Consider the following 22,544-nt stretch of genomic DNA (forward strand, 5'->3'; position numbering starts at 1 on the left):
GTCACTTTAGAGATGAGCTTGTATATGCTCCATGGTAGGCTGGAGAGCTACCTTTCAGGTGGTGGGGTGTCTGCACCAGAGCGTGTGCTTTCCCGGTAGGTCACGCTGCTCCTCATGCTGCGTCCAAATTCCAGTGCCTGCGAATCATGTGAATTTTACATATTTGTCCTGCTCTAAGCACACAAGTAAGTTTATGACTTAAAGGTAGGTTATAGTACAACTTGCAGGAAATGTAAAATCCTTCTGCAATATATGTTTCACAAAACATATTTTCCCAAAGGCTCAAATGATAGGATTTAGACTACATTACAAATTAGGTAAGAAAATGGGAATGGAATCAGATCTCCTAATATATATCAGTGATTGCCATCATTATCTAAATCCTGATTATTAAGTATTTGTTTATATGGCACCATATAAATTAACTTAATGCACATTAACCTTTTTCTCCTGGGTGGACATACAAACTTTTGAACAAAAGATTCCCTGGACGAATGTATAAGTTAAATAGGAAAACAGCAAACATACTGTTGCCCATAATAAGGTAATGAATGAAGAAGAAGCACATGTTTTGAAAGATAAATATTGACCAATATCTTCTAACCAGTCGAGAAAAATCACTACAGCAAGGCCTTCTGCTGAGAGACAAGTCTGGATGGGAGAAGAGACTTGATACTCAAGCCAGCATCTACTGAAGGCTTTAGCATTCCCACTGAACAGATGAGGAAACTGAGACTCATAAAGGATAAGCAACTTGCCTGAGTTTTATGGACAGACACACATAATTGAAAAACATAATTTTACCCAATACTAATCACCCTTAATTGCATTCAAAGTTTTTCTCTGTGGGTCATGGTAAAAATCATTTTTAAGGGATTGAAAAAATCACTAAATCACTCTTGCAAGCTGGCTAGAAAGTCTATCAGAACAGCAAAACTGTTGGTTCACCAAATGTCTCTAGACTTGTTTTTCACCAGTGCTGGACTCCTGTACCAGGTGCCAATGAGGATTGAGGCTCTGGAGAAGTATAGTGAAAGTAATATGATTTCTATAAAGGAAGCATAAGAAGTATGCTTTATTTTTCAAATCAGGGTCATAAATACTCTATTTCATTTCATAATAGTCTGCAATATTCTACTCTATTCCCTTTTTAAATAAATGTTATTAACCCACTATGTCAGTTTCATGACACCAGTTGGAAGTCAACATTTTAAAATAAACTAGAGAAGAATTGAATAGAAATATTTTCAATGTAAAGATCACCTTATTTAGTTGTCAATAAATTAGAAAATGTGGGTTTTCTTTCCAGCTATTTCTATCATGGAATAGCTGTTAAAAAAAAAAAAGGAATATATTTTGTCATCCAACAAAATGACATGATCATCATAAGTATGTTACATATGATATCGTTGATTTTTATTAAAAGTGTGAATTATAGAGATAATAGTTGGTTGTTGGCTGGTATCTTATTCCTGTGTTATTACTAATTAGAGGCCCAGAGTGCACCGGTGGGGTCCCTAGGCCTGGCCTGCGGGAATCAGGCTGAAACTGGCTTTCTGACATCCCCCGAGGGGTCCCGGATTGCAAAAGGGTGGTTCTCAGTTCATGCACCCCGGAATCGGGCTCCCTCCTCTCTGGTTCAGGGTGTGTCACCAAAGAATCGCAGCTGCTAAGTCACTGCAGCTCGGCAGCTCCTGTGTTGAGCGTCTGCCCCCTAATGGTCAGTGTGCATCATAGCTACCGGTCAGAGTATCTGTCCCCTGGTTGTCACTGTGCATCATAGCTACCAGTTTGGACAGTCGAACGGTTGGACGGTCACTTAGGCTTTTATATACATAGATTATTTTAGGTATACAGGACACTATAATCAGATACATGAAGTTCAATATGGTATTGAATCTGTTTGATAAATATCATATGCATGGGATTATGAGCTTCTGGTCTTTAAATGTCTGGTGTGATATTTGTCAAGCTCTTGTGGAGAAGTGCTGTTTTATCATTTCTTCTTACCATGCAGCTCTTTAACGTGGCTTGGATTTTATTTCATGCCATGTCAAACATCAAATAAAAGCCTTGTGCTTCCCAACCCTAAGAACTTGAATTCATCATAGATTCCTTTCTCTTATGAATGGCAAGCTCTTGATTCAAGACATTGCTCATATTTGAACAATTTATGATATATATTCTTATTAATCTGGAGAAATTGTGGCACAAGGAATCGAAGCAACTATTAACTTACTTTAGGTCTTAAGTAAGAGTGCTTTTTCCATAGGTTAGGTCTTCACATTTTCTATTTCATTTTTACTAAAGTAATACATCAGCACAATTTTTTTAAAGTTAAGTAGTACAAGGCTTGTAGGAGAAACTGCTTATTTTCCCCCATTCTTCTTCACTCCTTGGAGTTCCCTTCCACACCCACATTTCTATATATTTTTAAGGGCCATGCCATTTCTTGATTTTCCTATCTCAGCCATTATTCATAGCTTTCTGTAGCATAATTTTCTTTTTTCACAGTTGGCTGTGCAATATTAAACAGCTACCCTCTCTCTTTGTTTTCTCATCTATAAAAGAGAGATGATAATATATATTTCAAAGGGGTAATAATTAAATGAAGTTATATATACAAAGTACTTAGCAAAGTTCCTAGTACCTTGTAAATGCTCAATAAATAGTTATCATGACAGTGATCATGATAATCATAACTTGCTTCATAATTTTTTAATCCTCACCTGAGAATATGTTTTTATTGATTTTTAGAGAGAGAGAGGTGTGTGTGGGGGGGGAGAAACATCAATGTGAGAGAGAGAAACATCGATTGGCTGCCTCATGTACGAGGTCCGACCTAGGTATTTGCCCTGACCAGGAATCGAACCTGCCACCTTTTGGTGTACAGGACAATGTGCCAACCAACTGAGACCCCCTGCCAGGGCAACTTGCTTCAGAATTTTAACTAGAGCTGGCCCTGAGTGACTTGGAGCAAAGAGAATACCCAGATGGAGGCGCAGGTCTGCTGAGTAGACTTTGTCCCAGTTCACTGCAAGAGAGTGAACGAGGTACTTCACCTCAGAACAACCTCTTCCATTCTCATCTGAAAATGAGAACCAGTGATCCAAGTCTATAATCAAATACGTACTTTCCTAATCCAGGTCAGAACTGCTGCTTCCAGAACTACATACCTAAATTATACAAAGAGAAGGCGCCTTTTTCAAAAAGAGATCTTACTTCAGTTTATTTTTGCCAAATGCTCTCCTTCTCCTCCCTGTTAAATGTGGTTGTGTCTGAACATGTACCACCTGAGCTCCTGGATCGCCCAGAGCCTTGACCTGATGATGCCACCTTTACCCAGAAAACAACCTGCTAGCCCAAGCCCAGGTTCCATGGTTTCTGCCTCAGTAAATACAGAGAAGTTCCTGCTCTCACTCCTGAGACTTCCAGGTAATGGAAGAAGTCTTATGGGTTAGGCAAGTCCTGGTATGGCTTTTAAAGATGTGAAGCTTTTGGGGGCCGGGGGCAGGGAGTGGCAGGCTCCACAGACAGAGCGCCGGGAACCGGGAAGGATAGCCAAGAGGGACTTCTGCCTGAAGATACCTCTTTGGAGCCTCATTACTTGAAAACAAAGAGCAGGGGAGGAAGGGAAAGAAATGCACATTGAAGGTACATTTAAAAAGCTTTGCCCTGGCCAGTGGTGCTCAGTGGTCATATTGTCAGACCCCAACTAGGCCTGTGTACCTAAGGGTCATGGGTTCCATTCCTGGTCAAGGACAAGTACCTCGGTTGCAGGTTCGATCACCAGCTGGTTGGGATACGTGCAGGAGGCAACCAATTGATGTATATGTATCTCTCTCACATCAATGTTTCTTTCTCTCTCTCTCTCTTCCTCCGTCCCTCCCTCCTCATCCCCCCACCCCCACCCCGCCCCACTCCTTCCACTTTCTCTAAAAAATCAATGGAAAAAATATCCTTGGGTGAAAATTAACAACAACAAAAAAACTTTGAAGGTTTTGAGGAAAGCTGAGATTTAATATGAAAGTGAGAAGTTGACATTTGTTAAGAAGAAAGATAGGATTGCATATCTCACCTCCTGACATCTCACCACCTAGTAAGTAAGAGAGCTCTGAGGAATGCTGAAAGGCAGGAGACCTCGGCTGGTCTGGCTGCCCCCTCAGTGGCTGCATGATCACAAACACCAATCTAGGTCTTCTGGTCTTGTCCACGGAGTGAAGAGTAAGGCCAATCATCTCAAAGGCTTGCTTTCCATGCCTGCCTGATATTAGGGGTGGCTCTTCTCTCCTTTCACAATTGGGAACAGAAACTGCTCATTGTATATATTTTAACTGCTAATAATGTATTTTAGCTAGCTAAATCACTATGATTTATACCTGTGTAAACCAAAGGAATACAGGCATATCACACAAACACACAGATACGCACATATCTACCTACCTATCTGCATATGTTCTCACATAAGTGTGTGCGTAATTAATTTTCATGCATTTTATAAAATTAAAAATTCCCCTTCAGCTAAGATACATTGGTAATTTCTCAAATTAGCAGCACAGTGTTCCAGCACAAAAATATTATTATTAAACATTAGAAGGTAATCTTCTTTTGGTGTAAAGTTTAACATCTTTATTTTTATGGCATTAAGCTCTAACTCAGCACCTTGTGCACAACAATTTTGTAAATAAAATCCCTTGCCTTTAATACCACAAAAAATCAGTGCCATCTCTTTTCTTCCCCCCGGAAAAATCGCCTTTTCATTAACTTGAACTGATAATTTCCATGTGAATGATATTGTTTATCTGCACTTTTCCCACATTTGACCTTATTTTTTCTAAGAAATATAGAATATTGCTTTGGACCTTTGAACGGCAGGAAGCTGGAGGAAGTGTCTGTTAGAATAATCTTCACCTAAAGAGGTTTTAAGACTCACCACCTATCCATTGACCCATGAAGGGTAAATGCTAAGTTCCCATAGTCAAATATTCATTCGAACCCTTCAGAATAGATGAATGAGCTTGCCTCTTATTTAAATTACTCTAAGATGGATAAGATTTTTACTATCAGTTGAAAGGTTATAATCATGACCACCATCACCATCACCATCACTTGGTTGTTAGAGATGACAAAAATGACAAAGAAATTTGGCTTCACCCAATCACTTCCTATGTAATGTTTATGTGGGGTATGTGTGTGTGTGTGTGTGTGTGAGAGAGAGAGAGAGAGAGAGAGAGAGAGAGAGAGAGAGAGAGAGATCTAGCACTTTTCTATGCAAATCCATATTCAATATGTTTACCTATGCATTTTTTGTAAACCTTACAGTCTAGCATCCTAGTTGGCCCCAAATTAGCATTCAATTAAACTGTTTCTTAAAGTGATACAATCCGCTGACCTCTACAAATTAAAAGTATGCTCTGGATCTAGCCAGAGGGGCATTTTCCTTGAATTTTTTCCTTATAATGGGCACTTGCACTCCACTCTCCACACCTGCTCACCCTGTTAGCCTGTGACCAACAGCACTGCACCATGTTGGAAGCAACTGTGTGCTGCTGAATCTGCGTTCACAGATTATTTGGTCTAGGGTGGATTTTATTGAAATGAGGCACTTTTCTAGGTTTTAGAAACTAGAGATGAACTATTTCTGAGGACCACTCCCTGAGCAGCCAATTTGCAATGAAAAGAAACAAATTTAGGACGAGAGATGCAATATTACCACATCCAGTTCTTCAACTTTCTACCTCATTTGTAAGTTGACTGGGGTGGTAGCTAGATCTGTAGGAGCCGTGCTATTACCTTGGTCTATTTCAGCTCCTGTTCCCTCTCTATAACTTTAAGAAAAATGTTCTAGTCTCTTAACTATTTTCTCTCCTTTTATATTTTCCTTCCTTTTTATTCTGGTTTGATGAGAAAACATGTTTGTTTTTCCCAAGCAGCAGCATGGGCTACTGCCACCATGAACCTCTGAGACAGCAACCAGAAACCCAGGACAAGATGGTTTGGTGGTATGTCCTAAACTTCCGGCAAATTTTACCCATTCATTTTACTTAGGCATTTCTTTTTTTTATTCCTGATGCTTAAAAAATTAAATTAAAAGTAAACTAAGAGCACATTTTCTCTCTTTTTTCCTTGTTTTGCAAACAATGGTGCTATGTTTTCGTAAAGTGGATATCAAAAGGCTTTCCTTAATTTAAATTTAAGACAATTATATATTTCAAATGTTTTTCCCCATATTTTTCTTTTTATATCTTGTGGACCTTTGTCATTTCTTTTCCAAACTGACATAAGAATAAAATTAGGATATTTATTTGAGTTTTCTGATTCCCAGAAAAAGTTTTTTCCCTGTAAGGATAAAATTAAAAATTTTCAACTGTCTTATAAAAATCAAGAATACTTAATTAGGGGGTTAAAAATATAAACATCTAATCCATAATAGCTTAAGATGGCAGTATGTTTTCTCTGGGGAACAGAAACTTTAGTAATCTGATTAGCATTGCTAATCAACACAGATCCTTTCAGTACATAGTTATTATATAGCTACATGCCAAGTCTAATTAATATTCCACTCTGCCAGTCAAGATTCATTTTTGTTCATTTGATCTATGAACTTTTTTTAGTATAGCACTGATTTGGGGAATATAATTGGCCCCTAGAGGGTATAATGTATGTTAAAAGTAGAAGGAAAAACCCACTCAATTCTTATGCCCTAAGCAATTCCATGGAGCTACTCATTGAAATAGCTTGACCGTGGCAATTCAGTTTAAACAGTATTTTTAAATGTTTTCTCTCTGTCCTGTCCTCCTCACCTTTTTTTGTTATAAAATAACTGTATTGAAAACTGAGTGGGCAAAAAGGGAATTTGTGATCAAGCATAGTACCAATGGTATAAGCGTACAATCATATATCATCGACTGTTAATAGATGACAGGGCTTATGTGCTATGTGCTACTTCCAGTATACAGAAACATTTTTGTTACAGAGAACACTTCTTTGTAGAAGGATTTGTTCCAATGGGATTTTATCTGAATCCATTCCTTTAAAAGTTGTATATGACCATGTGTATATTTCAGTTACCACATTGGAAAGGCTAATTTCATTTTTTAACTTTCTGAACCAACACGTTGAGCCAATTTTCAAATAGGCAGACGCATTTGCAAGGACTGGCTCCTCCTTTGCATACAAGTGAGAAGTCTGGTGACTCACAGAATTAGAGAAGAGGTCATCTGTAACCACCCTCAGCTCTGCTAGAGGACTTGAAACGATGAAGAAATCGCTGCCTCTTTAGGAGGCATGTTTTAATTTGGGACAGCTCCAGGTAAGAGATAATTCTTACATTGTGCCAAATCCACCCCCCTACAATCTACCTGGACTAAACCCCGCCTTTCTCCAACATAGTTTTTAAACCTTCCAATATTTGCAGACCTCTGTCATGGCCTTCAAAGTTTTCATTACTGCAGGTTGACTGTTGTTTCATTATTCAGTCCTTGTGTGACATGGTTATGAATCCTTTTGTCTTCCAGAGCACTCTCACCTGAGCACGCTGTAGTTCCTCACTTCTAAATGGGGCAGCATGCAGAATTGAAGGGCCCTCGCTTTTAAGGGCATATCATGTCATTTTGGTCTCTGTACATATATCTATACATCTACATTTTTATCTATGTTGAATCTGTTTAAGCACATAGGTCTCTAATGCAGCTATGGAATATAAAAGCTAATATCCATGATTTTAATATTTCTTGAATTCCTTAGACAGAAAAACATCAACCAAAAAGAACCCCACAAGTGATAGAGCAGAAATGCTATATTCAACTAACTTGCTAGAATTTCACCTTAATTTTACTACCCACAAATATCTAAATACTAAGAATAATTCATAATCAGCTGCTTCTTTTAGGAAAAAAGAAATTGGTAGTGAAGTAAAAATGCTTCTACAATAACCTTTCCTAAAAAGTCTTCATGGGCCCTAGCTGGTTTTGCTGAGTGGATAGAGCATCAGCCTGGAGACTGAAGGGTCCCAGGTTCGATTCCAGTCAAGGGCACATGCCTGGGTTGCAGGCTCGAACCCCAGTGGGGGCCATGCAGATGGCAGCCAACCAACGATTCTCCCTCATCATTGATATTTCTATCTTTCTCTCCCTCTTCCTTCCTCTCTGAAATCAATAAAAATACATATTTTTAAAAAGTCTTCACGGTATTTCTGGTGTCAAACAATTCTTAGTAAAACATCTTAACCTCTTTGTGGGTCTTCACAAGCCTAAAGTTGGTATGTTCGGACCGAGATTCAGAAATTTTCAGAGTTGTTTTTAGGGTTAATGACATCCAATCAACTATGTGCTGGTAACTGCTTAAGGGCCAGCTCTTTGGGGGGAAATGGATGCATATATATTTTATTTATTATAAATTGAAAAATAATTATAACACAGTTTACAGTAATAACAAGATATACAATACTAAAATTCTGCATACCTATTCTTCTTTGATTTACTACTTCTGACTGAATCTATGATAAGTGAAGGGAGAGAGCATAGGTCCAAGGGTGATGAAGTCCAAGGGTGATAAGGACATTATGTTATTAATCATTAGGGAGGAGGGTCCCACTCTCACTTGTATTTCCCTACATTCTATCTAAACTTTTATAAATACTAACTAGAGGCCTGGTGCATGAAATTCATGCACAGATACGGTAACTAGGACTGGCCTGCGATCAGGGCCATCTTCCCCGGCTGCCTGCAGCTGGCCCCACCCCTGTCCCCGCCCCCCCCACCCCCGCTACCCACTCCCGGTTCCCCATTCGCCATTGGGCGATCGGAGCCTGACGGCCGGGGGAAAGGACCAAGAGGTCGGCCGGCCCCACCCCCACCATGGGTTGCCCCCTGTGTATGGGACGGGGGATGAGGGTCTTGGCCTGGCACCACCCGTGTCCCCCACCACCCACCCCCAGTTCCCCATTTGCCATCAGGCAATCGGAGCCTGCCGGCCGGGGAAAGAAGCCAAGAGGTTGTCAGTGCACCTCATAGTGACTGGTTGAGAGGTCGTTCTGGTCATTCTGCTGTTAGGGTTAATTTGCATATTGCCCTTTTATTATATAGGATGTTATTAAACTCCCCTCAATTGATGCCAAAAAGTATCTGACAAATTCCAGTACCTATTTATGATAAAAACTCAGCAAGTGGCAATAGAGGGAATATACCTCAACATAGTAAGGGCCAATTATGTCAAACCCACAGCTAACATCCTACTCAATGGGGAAAAACAAAAAGTGTTTCTCTTAAAATCAGGAACAAGATAGTCATTTCTGCTTTCTCCACTCTTATTCAACAGTACTAGAACTCCTAGCCAGAGCAGTCAGATAAGAAGAAATGAAAGGCATCAAAATTGGGAAGGAAGAAGTAAAACTGTCAATATTTGCAGATGACATGACACTGTGTATAAAGAAACCTAAAGATAAAGATTCCATCAAAAAATTACTAGAACTGATAAATGAATTCAGTAAAATAGCAGGATACAAAATAAATATCTAGAAATTAGCTGCATTTTTAGACACCAATAATGAACTATCAGAAAGGGAAACTAAGAAAACGATCCCATTTACAATTGCTTCAAAAATAACTAAATGCCTAGGGATATATATTTAACTAAGGAGGTAAAAGGCATGTGCTAGGAAAAGTATAAGACACTGAAGAAAGAATTTAAAGAAGATACAAATAAATGGAAGCATATATGGTGCTCGTGGATAGGAAGAATTAACATCATTAAAATGTCCATACTACCCAAAGCAATCTGCTGATTCATTTCAATCCCATTCAAAATAGCAGTGGTGCCCTTGCCAGGTGACTCAGTTGGTCATCCTGAACACCAAAAGTTTGTGCATTTGATTCCCGGTCAGGGTACATACCATACCTAGGTTGCAGGTTTGATCCCAAGTCGGATAGGTAGGGAAGGCAACAAATTGATGTTTCTCTCTCATCTCTCACTCCCCCCCTCCCCGTTTTCCTCTCTCTCTAAAAATCAATAAAAACATATTCTCACGTTAGGATTTAAAAAATACCAATGGCATTTTTCACAGAATTAAAACTAATAATCCAAAGATTTATGTGGAACTACAAGAGACCCCAAATAGCCACAGCAATCTTGAGAAAGAAAAACGCTGGAGGTATCACACTACCTGATATCAAACTATACGCAGCGGTTCTCAACCTGTGGGTCGCGACCCCTTTGGCGGTCGAACCACCCTTTCACAGGGGTTGCCTAAGACCATCCTGCATATCAGATATTTACATTACGATTCATAACAGTAGCAACATTACAGTTATGAAGTAGCAACGAAAATAATTTTATGGTTGGGTCACAACATGAGGAACTGTATTTAAAGGGCCAGAAGGTTGAGAGCCACTGGCTAGCGGAATCAAGACAGCATGGTACCGGCCTAAAAACAGACATACAGATCAATGAACAGATAGGGAGCTCAGAAATAAACTCACTACTATGTGGCCAATTCATATTTGACAATGGAGGCAAGAACATACAGCGGGTAAAGATAGTCTATTCAAACTGCTGTTGGAAAAACTGTGCAGACACCTACAAAAAATGAAACTAGACCATTTTCTTATACCATATACAAGAATAAACTCAAAATAAATAAAGATTTAAGTGTGAGACTAAAAAACATAAAACACATAGAAGAAAACACATGCAATAAAATCCCAGGCATTCCTCTTGGTGGTATTTCTTAATATATCTCCTTGGGCAAGGGAAATAAAAGAAAAAGTAAACAAATGGTACTACATCAAACTAAAGAGTTTTTCCACAGCAAAGGAAACCATCAACAAAGTGAAAAAACAACCCACTGAATGGTAGAACATATTCATCAATGATACATGTGATAAGGGGTTAATATCCAAAATTTATAAAGAACTCATACAACTCAACACCAAAAGAAACAAACAATTCAATTTAAAAATGGGGCAAAGGACCTGATAGACACTTCTCCAGGAGGACATGCAGATGGTCAATAGATATATGAAAAGATGCTCAACGTCACTAATCATCAAAGAAATGAAAATTAAAATCATTAATAGATATCACCTCACACTTGTCAGAAAGGATATCATCAATAAACCAACAAACCACAGGTGTTGGGGAGGATGTAAAGAAAGGGAACGTTTGTGTGCTGTTGGTAGGAATGCAGATTGGTGCAGCCACTATGGAAAACAGTATGGAGCTTCCTCAAAAAATTAATAATGGAACTGCCTTATGACCCAGCAATTCTACTTCTGGGTATATATCCAAAGAAACCCAAAATACTAATTGAAAAGAATATATGCACCCCTTTGTTCAATGCAATGTCATTTACAAAAGCCAAGTTATGGAAACAACCCAAGTGTTCATCAATAGACGAGCAGATAAAAAATGTAGTGGTGCATATATGCAAGTGAATACTAGTCATAAAAAAGAATGAAAGCTTACCATTTGCTACAGCATGGATGGACCTAGAGGGTATTATGGTAAGTGAAATAGGTCAGTAAGGAAAGACAAGTACATGTGCTATCACTTTCATGTGGAATCTAGAGAACAATATAAATGAACAAAACAAAAACAAGCTCATAGATACAGAGAACAGACTATGGTTTCCAGAAGTGAGGAGGCTTGGGGGGCTGGGTGAGAAAAGTAAAGGGATTGAGAAATATAGATTGGTAGATAGAAAATATTCATAGGGATGTAAAATATAGCATAGGAAATATAGTCAATAATATTGTAATAACTGTATATGGTGCCAGGTGGGTACTGACTATATCAGAGGAAACACATTTTAAATTATGATGGTCTAACCACTATGCTGTATGCCTGAGATGAATACAAAATAATATTGAATATAAACTCGTTGAAAAAAAATTTTAATTTAAAAAAATTTTTCTTGTAGACACACTCAGTAATCTATTTTATTATGAAGTTTTTCTAACTGGATTTAAATGAAATGCTTTTATGAAGGGTTCTGTAGACTTGCATTTCATATTTCTATAGTTATGGCATATGCCATGATCTACAGAGAATGGTTACAAGCACCAAACTCAATATTTTACCATGGTGCCCTACTGCCCTTCTCATGTAGGCACATTTGCTGACAGCACTGTGTGAAGGCAGGCATCCAGCAAAGTTCTATTCCGACGTCTGGAGAAAGGAGGGCAAGAAGGTATTGGTTCAAGGAAAACAAGATTCCGAACTAGAATTCTTACCATAGTAAAAAAGAAATCAGAATTCAAATCATGACTTTTTCTGTTAATAGAACTGCTTAGTCTGTCACTTGAACAACACGTAACAGTTGAGCACATTTTAATTTGCTGGGTCCATACTTAAAATAATCACAGCTAAAGCAGAGCTTTAATGGGGTCTTTTGCTTCCCCATTTTACTCAACAGAACTAGAAATAACTTTATACTTCATTTATATATCTGTCCATCTAAAACACCAAGTATATGAATTCCTGACTCTGATTATCATTTTTTTGTAAAAATCGTCATACATTAGAAAATGTAGAATCAATTTTTATGAGAAATCAATATGCTTGAAGAGGGAATATTCTAGATATAATCAGAAATTTTGGGCAGAATTTATTTAATTTAAATATATTTTTAGAAAATCGTGGTATAGATAATTTTCTTATAAACAACAATAATTACTGTGAAATGCCTTCAAACATACCAACTTTCTTTTACCAACACATCTTTCTTTAGAATGGCCAGTGGTAGACATAAAGCCTCAGAATAGGTTATTATAACTGAAATTTCTGTCTGTTATTACCAAAGAGAAATGTATTGAACTTAATATGTTAGGTTTGGGAAATCTATTTTCATTTGCTATAACCAATGGTCTGTCATAAGTGTGGACATAGTGGACTTCCAGATTCTATCTTCCATTTGTCCCTGATGCCCTAAAATTGAGACTTCCTTTATTTTTTTTTCATGTTTTATAGAGTAACAACCCACTTTCCAAAAACTAAACTATACCCTTTAATCTCTATGAGAAAAAAATGAAAGTGATAAAAAGGTAACTTTCAGTAGAACTTAACACAGAAATATCTAGAGATGCTGAGCTGTGCTTATTATGTGTGTACAGGTTATCTCTGCTTAACCTGGCCCCAAACAAGATCTTCTGTTTATTAGGAATGTCTAATTCACTAGTAAGAGAATAATGCCTCTAAAATGAATTTACTTATTTTAACTTATCAGAGAAAAAAGGAATAGATGTATAAAAGTAATATTGCCTTTGTAGTGGTTCTATATGACTCCCCTATTTTTTAAACATTCTTCTCATCAAAAAAGTAGTTTATTTTTCTTCTTTTTTATTTAGAGACAACCTTAATGATATGATTTCAATAAATAGAAACTGGTGGAGGTGAATGACTTCCAAGGACAGGTTAGATAAGCCTCATTTATGAAAGCCTAATTGGTTAATTCATACTCTTTCTCTCCCTCTCCCTCTCTCTCTCTTCCCACCCCCCTAGCCCTTGGAAACCGCCCACCCTATTGTGAGCAAACCCAGGTCACATAGAGAAGCACATGTAGATATTCCAGTCAGCAACCCCAGGTAAGTTGGAATCAACCACTAGACATGTGAAAAAACAAGCATTCAGATAATTCCAACCCCAGCCTTTGAACTAAACTGCCACAGTTGAAACCAAGTGGAAGAAATAAGCACTGTTTCTACCAACCCCTCCCCAAACTGGAGATTTGTGAGCAAAATAAATGTTGGCATTGTTTAAGCCACTAAGCTTTGGAGTAGGTTATAATGCAGCCATGGATAGTGGGAACAACCATATAATTGTAACCAGAGTCCTTGTACTCGAAGAACCAGTGTCCTTGTACTCGAAGAACCAGTGGTAGCTTAAATGACACCTTAGTAGAAGACACTGAGGGCTGGTGGTAGGTGCTCTGGGTGGGTCTAAGACTAGGCAGGAAGAATGGGAGGCAGCTGTAGAATTGTAGCCTATGTAGAATAGTAGCTTTCCCAGTTTTGTTAATTCAGAGGCAGATTTACATATTTATAACTAACACTCCACCTGGTCCTACCCCTTTTGCTACCAGGAAGACCTAATTCTTTACTTCCCATCAGAGTTAGTTGTAGCTGAACACAACTCTCTCACCCTGTTCCTTTGCCCATGCTGTTAGCTCAACCTGGAAGGCCTTCTCTGTTCTAACTTTGAGATCACAATTTCAGAAAACTGCCCTGCCTAATGTAGCTCTGGAGATCATGAGCATCCAGTACAAAGGTTACTGCAGGTAACATGAGACTATTTTGACTTACACAAAAAAGATAAAGCTAGATAAGATTTGTTGTAAGAGCTTGAGGTAGCTCACAGTGTCAACGGAGAAAGCTACAGATGTAGACCTCTGAAAAGACAGTAATGAAGACTCTACCAGGAATCAAGGTGGGTCAAAACCAGGGGCAGCCTCTAGGGTTACTACCACTGAGACACACTCTGGCTGCTTTTCAGTCCTTGGATCACGCGGTTCAAGAATTATCTCCCTAGGAGAGAACCTGATTAACTGCTTTAGGGCACATTCAATCGCTTTATCCAGGCAAAAAATGGAACATCTTGTTTGATAGTTTCCCCAAAACTGTTTCCACTTGAAGACAAGTAATTTGCCAATTAATAACCACATATTGTGTACTCAATGTTCACCATAACATCTGATCCTTCAAATAAGGCCATGCCCCCTATCATTCATTCCTCTAGCACCCAGTACTTCTCTTGCAGAATAGGCCTCACAACAGTAAGGCCTGGAAGTGGGGGAGGGCCAATAGGGGAAAAGGGGGACATCTGTAATACTTGCAACAGTAAAGATCAATTTAAAAAAATTTTTTGGGGGTAATCATAGTTTAATACCTGAGTTCCCTACCATCTGTAAACTCTATGAAAACAGGGACCAATTCTGTCTAATTTCATCACTGTATTCTCAGCACCTAGTGTAACAGCGAAAGGTTCTCAATAAATATTTGTTAAATATGTGAACAAACACTTCTTTACCTTTGTTTTGTTATCTATTCTTGCTGATACACACACCCAAACAAACAAACACACACACACACATTGTTACTTTAGTTGAATGGTAGATTCATGTGGGAAGAGTCTTATTTCCCTTAATATGAGTAAGTATTTGCCCAGTGTGGATGATGTCCAGAAATATCCAATTCAGAAGCAGTTCAATTCAAAAAACATTTATCTGGCACTTAATATAGGCAAGATCCATTATCTGTCCTCTAGGGACTTGCTACCCAGCAAGGGAGGCAGACAAATGCACAAGTCATGATAATACCAGGCAAACACTGGAAAGGGCTGCAAAAGAGGTTAATAAATGAAAGAAGATTTGGAAAGCAAGGGAAGGCAAAATTCATTGTAATGAGGGAAATCAAGAAGCTTAGCCAAAGTATTTTGACCACAAAAAGGGGGGTGGCAGCAGATTAGGATGCATGCAATAGGTATTTCTAGATAAAATAACCTCTCAGTACGTTCATCATCAGCAACTTAAAGACCACACCAAGATATGAAATGGTTATTTGTACCTGTGTTTTTATCTAATTGATATGGAGTGCTATTAGCTAACAGTGTACCACTATATAGAATCTATAGGTTTTTCTCTAAAATGCGACTAGCTGATAGGGGAAAAGAATGCATCTCTGACGAAACAGAAAACCAAGAACCAAGGTGTCCTTTCTAAGGGTAATATGAAAGGATTGCCATTTTTATGGGGCAAATCACCTTACACAGTGCCTAATAGTGAGAAAACCTTTTTAAATATTTAAATAAAGAAGGTAAACTGCACATTCCTAGGGGTGTCTAAGACTCTCAAAGTCTCAAGGATTTTGAGGAAGGTAGATTTTGAACCCCCATGAAGCACAAAATCAGAGATAGCAATTTTATTTTTAAATCTTATATAGAAGAAGCAATTCTTCTCCTATGCACTGACTTTTAATCAGGACGTGTTAAGAATGAAACTTAACTTTTATAAAAATATGGAAAATTTGGCTATAAAGTGCAGTGCTAGATGGAAGTGTGTTCAAGGTGGTGGCTAGAAGGGAGCGGGGTGGGAAGGGCACATAAAAGCTGGCTAAGGGGCTCCATAAATAAATCTATACCCGATGTATAGCACAGTGTGAGGAGGCGGCTGGTGTTCCCTCTGTACAATATAAATCCCTTAAGAGAGCTCAGCCTTGTCTTAGTTTCTTTAACATTATTCTTTCCATGATGGCACTACCCAGTGGTACAGCCACCGAAGAACCGCAATAAAAACCGGGGCACCGCCAAAACCGGTTTGGCTTGATGGATAGAGCGTCGGCCTGCGGACTGAAGGGTCCCAGGTTCGATTCCGGTCAGGGGCATGTACCTTGGTTGTGGGCACATCCCTGGTGTGGGGTGTGCAGGAGGCAGCTGGTCGATGTTTCTCTCTCATCGATGTTTCTAACTCTCTATCCCTCTCCCTTCCTCTCTGTAAAAAACCAATAAAAATATATTTTAAAAAAAGCTGGGGCACCTACGGGGCAAACATCCTATTCACTCAATGAAGAAAGTCAGCACTGCCAGGAAACACATTATATGAAGGAGACAGTCACTGCCACTCGCACTCCCAAGGAGAGTTTGTCTCTTAATATTAACACGAACATGTACAGTAATTCAATCTGAAAACATGATTGAATGTGTTTCAATATCACCATATATTTATCGACAGCAATTGACACATGTTAAATAAGTGGTTTTAGAAGTGCCAATAATTCCTGATAGACGTGTATGGGGCATGAATAAACATGTAATTTAAAACGTGTGGGGTTGCCATGGTAATAGCAACAACACAAAGATGCTCCCTTAGTGATCCTAACTACTTTGATGTCTGTAAAAGGAAGTAGGTTGTAGTAATCTCAGCCCAAATCTCTAAATAACCTTAATAAAAATAACCATATTCCCCCCAAATATAGTTTCAAATGTCAATTTAACCTACTTAAATATTCACGGCACGCTCAATTCTTTAAAGTGTTGCACCGAATATTTTTTTGAGGTTATCTTATTTTTAGTATATTCTATATATATATATATGGTTTTCCCCAGCTGGGTATCTCAGCTAGAGCATCATCCTGATACACTGAGGTTGCAGGTTCGATCTCTGGTCAGGGCACATACAAGAATCAACCAATGAATGCATAAATAAGTGGAACAACAAATCAATTGTTTTCTCCCTCTCTCTTTCTCTCATCTCTCTCTTTAAAAAAATCAATGAATTTTAAAGAGGTGTACAAAAGGTTTATTCTTAGAGATTAGACAATCCTATTTAAACACTGGCTATAAAAATCCTCAAAGGACTGAAGACAACATGGACATCTAGTCACAGCCATGTTCCAGTGCCTAACACACCTAACCCCTTCAGACAAGTGCTTTACTTTAGAGGCAGAAAGGGCACCCACTAGGACAGAGAAGACTCAGGACCTAATCGAATTCTCTTTACTTCTGCAGCAGAGATAATACTCTCTATATCTAGCTTCAGTTTGGGACTTTGTGGAGAAACTTAGATTAGGAGAGCAGATCTTATTATACAAAGCCCCTCCCTCATGTGATCATTAATATCAGATCCACACTCCCTACAGCAGTGATCGGCAAACCGCAGCTCGGCAAACCACAGCTCGGGAGCCACATGCAGCTCTTTGGCCCCTTGAGTGTGGCTCTTCCACAAAATACCAGCTCTTCCACAAAATACCGATTTCTGCGCATGGGCCACGAAGTTTCAATCGCACTGTACGTGCGTGTTCATAGTTTTTTTTTTAAACTATAGTCTGGCCCTCCAACGGTCTGAGGGACAGTGAACTGGCCCCCTATGGTTTGCCGACCACGGCCCTACAGGATCACTTCTCAGACCTGAGAAAGATGTACTATTGCTCTAAGAAGTGGGGAGAAAGAACTCACATTTACTAAGCATTCCCATGTGCAGGCTCCTTACTTGCCCTCCTTTCTGTAATCTGTAACACCCTGTTGGGTTGTTACTTGAACTCTCATGTTCAAATACCCCTCTTTGAAGGTCAAGAGCAGTGATTAGACCCTTGGTCACAATCCTTCTGCTGCACCATTCTTCTGTCTTCATGTGACTTCCATGGGATGTTGCTCTTGCTCTGAAATTTTTGTCTAGTTCACCTTGATATGGTCACAAAAGCATCCTCTGAAAGGTATCTGGGCATTTAACTGGAGGCAAATGCCATGCTCCCTAGTGTTGGCAACAATGTGGTCAATGTAGAAAGAAAGAAGTGCTTGGTCTAAGAGCTGGTAAATTCCCTGGCAGAGGCAGCTACACAACCTGGAGAAACACTGTCCAAAGGCGGGCTGCCATCAGGGTATCAGACTGAACCACAAGTTAAAGAAGCATTTGCTGTTGCCCACAGGCATCTGGTTTCATGTCATTTGTTTAATGTCAAAATTATTTTTAAAATCCCTGTGATTCAAAAGAATCATATCCAGTATTTTAAATTCAGAGAATAAAGTATGTAGCTGCCCCTTTCCATCTTTGCTCACCACCTTGCCCACATATTGTCCAAGATAAAGGTAGTGAGCCTGGCCGGTGTGGCTCAGTGGTTGAGTGTTGACCTATGAACCAGGAGGTCACGGTTTGATTCCTGGTCAGGGTACATGCCCGGGTCGTGGGCTCGATCCCCAGTAGGGGGTGTGCAGGAGGCAGCCAATTGATGATTATCTCTCATCATTGATATTTCTATGTCCCCCTCTCCCTTCTTCACTGAAATCAATATATATATATTAAAAAGATAGTAAATTAGTGTCTTTTCTAGAAACTGGTTGTTATCTATTCACTTTTTCCTGAATGGACAGTCAGAGAAAGCCATGCCTATTGTGCCTGAAGAAGGAAGGGGTGTTGTCATCAGGAGAAAAGGAGGGAACTTTTCTTTGACCAAGAAAACCCTGGGGCTGATGCTTCCTTGGGGAGGAGCACAGCTAATTCTGAAGGTCTCAGATTTTTGCTGTTGGTTTTCTGGTACCTGTTGCTAAGAGGTAATCAAATTCCTTCTAAAGCCGAAACCGGTTTGGCTTAGTGGATGGAGCGTCGGCCTGCGGACTGAAGGGTCCCGGGTTCGATTCCGGTCGAGGGCATGTACCTGGGTTGCGGGCACATCCCCAGTAGATGTGCAGGAGGCAGCTGATCGATGTTTCTCTCTCATCGATGTTTCTAGCTCTCTATCTCTCTCCCTTCCTCTCTGTAAAAAAAAATCAATAAAATATATTAAAAAAAAATTCCTTCTAAAAATGGCAAGCTCATTTTCAAGGCTTTAACAAAGTGTGGAACGACTGGTATTTATTCAGAGCTGGTTCCATCCCAAGCACTCAATAGGGCTTTACACGTCACCTCATTTCAAACTCAGGCCTGCTCTATGAGTTAAGTGCCATCGATAGCTCCGTTTAGAGATGGAAAAGATGAGGCTTGAACCTATATGTACCTCGCCCAAGGCCTGACTCCAGAGCTGTGACCCACTAGTATATTACAAATAAGCAAACATGAATTCTAGAAGAATAGAGACTGGAGAGACAGGGAGGAAGAGATAAATCTAGTTCCTTCTCCCTTTGGACACAACGAAGAAACAATTACTAAAGAATGGCATCTGACAGCTGTCAGAGGGAAGGGGCTGAGAGGCTGGGTGAAAAAGGTGAAGGAATTAAAGCAAAAAAACAACAAAACAAAACACCCCAAATCATAGACAACAGTATGGTGATTACCCCATGGAAAGAGTTGGGGGTGGGGAAGAGGAGAGGATAAAAGGGGGGTAAATGCTGATGGAAGGAGATGACTTGGGGTGGTGAACACACAAAACAATATATAGATGACATGTTATAGAATTGTACACCTGAAACTTATATAATTTCATTAACCAATGTTACCCCAATAAATTCAATTTAAAAAAAAGGAATGGCATTTGTGTGTTGCAGTAGTAGGCACCAGACTCTATGATAAGAACATTGTGAATGTAATACGTCCTAACTCACTTAGCAATCCGTTCTTCTTCCTCCCTTTTTTGGGTAACAGTTTTTCTCAGATATTTAGGCTTCTGACCAATGCACAACTTCTGAAATACACGAGTGTGAAGACCGAGACTCCCTGGAGAGTCACAGGAAACAATGAAGTAAATAGAACGTCAATATGTAATGTTGGCTGTGGGCTCTTTGAAGGTGGGGTGACTTGTTCATTTTTGCATCCTCAGCATCCAGTGCAGCGGATGAGCTAGAGTAGGTGATTGATTCTGTCTGGTGTACTCCCCACCGAGGCCCCAGAACCATCCCACCTCCTGCCGCAAGCAGGTGCTCACACTATTTGTTGAGTAGATGAATTCACTGCATGAACTGTATAGTAGAGAAAAGATCTATCTAATAAATAGAACAAAGTATGGGTTTCACTTCTATTGTACCACACTGTAAGTACATTGTATGTATGTACATCTTTTTATAGGGGAAAGTAGCACAAGTGTGAGAAAATCCGTTTCAAAACTTTTCACAGCAAAGAAGAGAAATACAAGAAATGGACACACAGAGATGATGAAAATTCCTAGAGAAAGTAATTTCAAAGAAAGAACATAGAAATGATCCCAGGATATTATGGTTTTATTTTCATCAAGTGTTTTATTTTGAGAGGAAAAGCTGGTTCTTTTAACTTCTACAAATGTGCCCCTCTCCAAAAAATAAAAATAAAAAATGTTTCTTTGTACAGCTTTGTGACTGTCAGAGAGCAAAGGAGGAAATGTGATAAATTTTGACAGAGAATAGTAATAATAATTTAACACCTGCTTTATTTATTCTCTAGTATCCTCTCTGGAAAAGGGCATATATACTAAGAATGGAATTAAATGACAAATACAATGACATTGTAATTTCAAAGAGTGCGACATGTTAAAAGTTTGATAACCATTATAAAATACCCACATAATCACATTTATATTGAAAATGTCATCGCCTTGTATCTATATTTTAAATATATAAAGTCAATCTTTAAAGAATTTAAAAATAATTTCACATATATATTTCTTTCTTCTGATGGGCACAATTGTGCTATTTTGCTTTTACATTGCATGAAGTATCTCACTATATAAGCTCATTTCAAATATTGTTAAACCAAAAGCCTTAAATTATTTTTATGTTCACTTGTTAAATGTTCAAATATGGTTATATGAAAGGAAACAATTTTGACTTTCAGCTATCTATTTTTGAATTTTAAGTCATTTTTTTCCTAGGCTGCAAAAGTGTATTACCAAATAGATTGACAAAACATCTCAGCAACTAATATAAACATGTAATTTTAATGCCTTCTAATCACACAAATTAATATGAGATTTTTCTGCTTGTGCATGACCTTCTTCAAATTATCCCCCCATTTTGGCTGAATCAGAACAACTGTGGGCTATTTGATAAAAAAAAACCCTAAGTGTGTGAAATAAGAGCCCTCGTCTCTTCTGCCAGACTCCTCTTGACAGAAAAATGATAGAAGCATCACATCCCTGGGAGAGTAAATGCAAACTGACAAGAGATGAGCCTTTAGATGTTGAATATAATCTTGAATTGTGCTTGAAGTGTCTTATTATCTTGTCTTTTGATGTCTGAAGGGGTGGCTTATTGTTAGAAAAAGGAAAACCCTAGCACATCTTTGCCATCTTTAAAAATTGTTTGGCCTTTAACAACTGCTTTTCCAACTAATGTCCATTTCTCCTGACAATAAATATGGCAGGTCGTCGGCAAGTGACAAACAATTTACTTTACATGCCACACTTTTATGGGTTTTGAGAGCTCATGTGGAAGTGTATCTTAAAAGGCCCACAGAAATTAGCAGTATTATAAATGTTAAGCAGTCTGAGGTCTGTGTGCATATACTGATGTGAAGTTACTCGTCATGGTTACTTCCTGCTGTTTCTGGTTTTGTCTCTTGCTGGTGCCAAATTCAAAATTCAAGTTCTTTCTTTATTTACAAAAAATAGTCAGGCAAAATAAAAAAGTAACAACCCAGTCTGCTAGGTTCCATGAAGGAAATCCACTATATATATATATTTCCAATGCACACTGCAATATTCAGAATAATATTGAAACAAAATCCCATTTCTCAGTAGGATATCAAGGGCAACGCTGGCCTTGCTGAATTTTGCCTCCTATCTCAGACTCTTCAGCACTTTTTAATTTCTGCTGTCCTTTTGGTACCCCTACCCTTTGTATCTACCATTTGTTTTGTGGTTTTTGTTTTAACTTAAAAGTTTAATGATGTTCCCCGTCAATAGGATTCCTTGGCAGCTAAATCACAGCCATGCCCGTTTTCTGTCACCCAGCCAGACTTTGTGAAAGCTTTCAAGATCTTTTCTCAGACCTCCGTCACTCTAAGAATCCATAAGAATTCTCCAAAGGACCATAAACTGTTACAGGGTTCAGGTTATTGTATCATTATAAAAACATATTGATACACTTCAGATGACAAGACGGGTAGCTACCACTCGAGGCCAGTGCAACCCCCTCAGCTCAGCGCCATCAGCTGT

The 22,544-nt window shown here is 38.8% G+C and overlaps 1 protein-coding gene across 1 annotated transcript in view; it reads right to left on the bottom strand.

Annotated features, from left to right (window-relative positions):
* Positions 1-22,544, bottom strand: part of POU6F2 (POU class 6 homeobox 2) — a 322,732-nt gene that overhangs the window by 290,548 nt on the left and 9,640 nt on the right. The gene's annotated exons all lie outside the window — the stretch shown is intronic.

The sequence above is a fragment of the Myotis lucifugus genome, unplaced genomic scaffold (assembly GCF_000147115.1).
Source record: "Myotis lucifugus unplaced genomic scaffold, Myoluc2.0 scaffold_18, whole genome shotgun sequence".
In the NCBI taxonomy this organism is placed as follows: Eukaryota; Metazoa; Chordata; class Mammalia; order Chiroptera; family Vespertilionidae; genus Myotis; species Myotis lucifugus.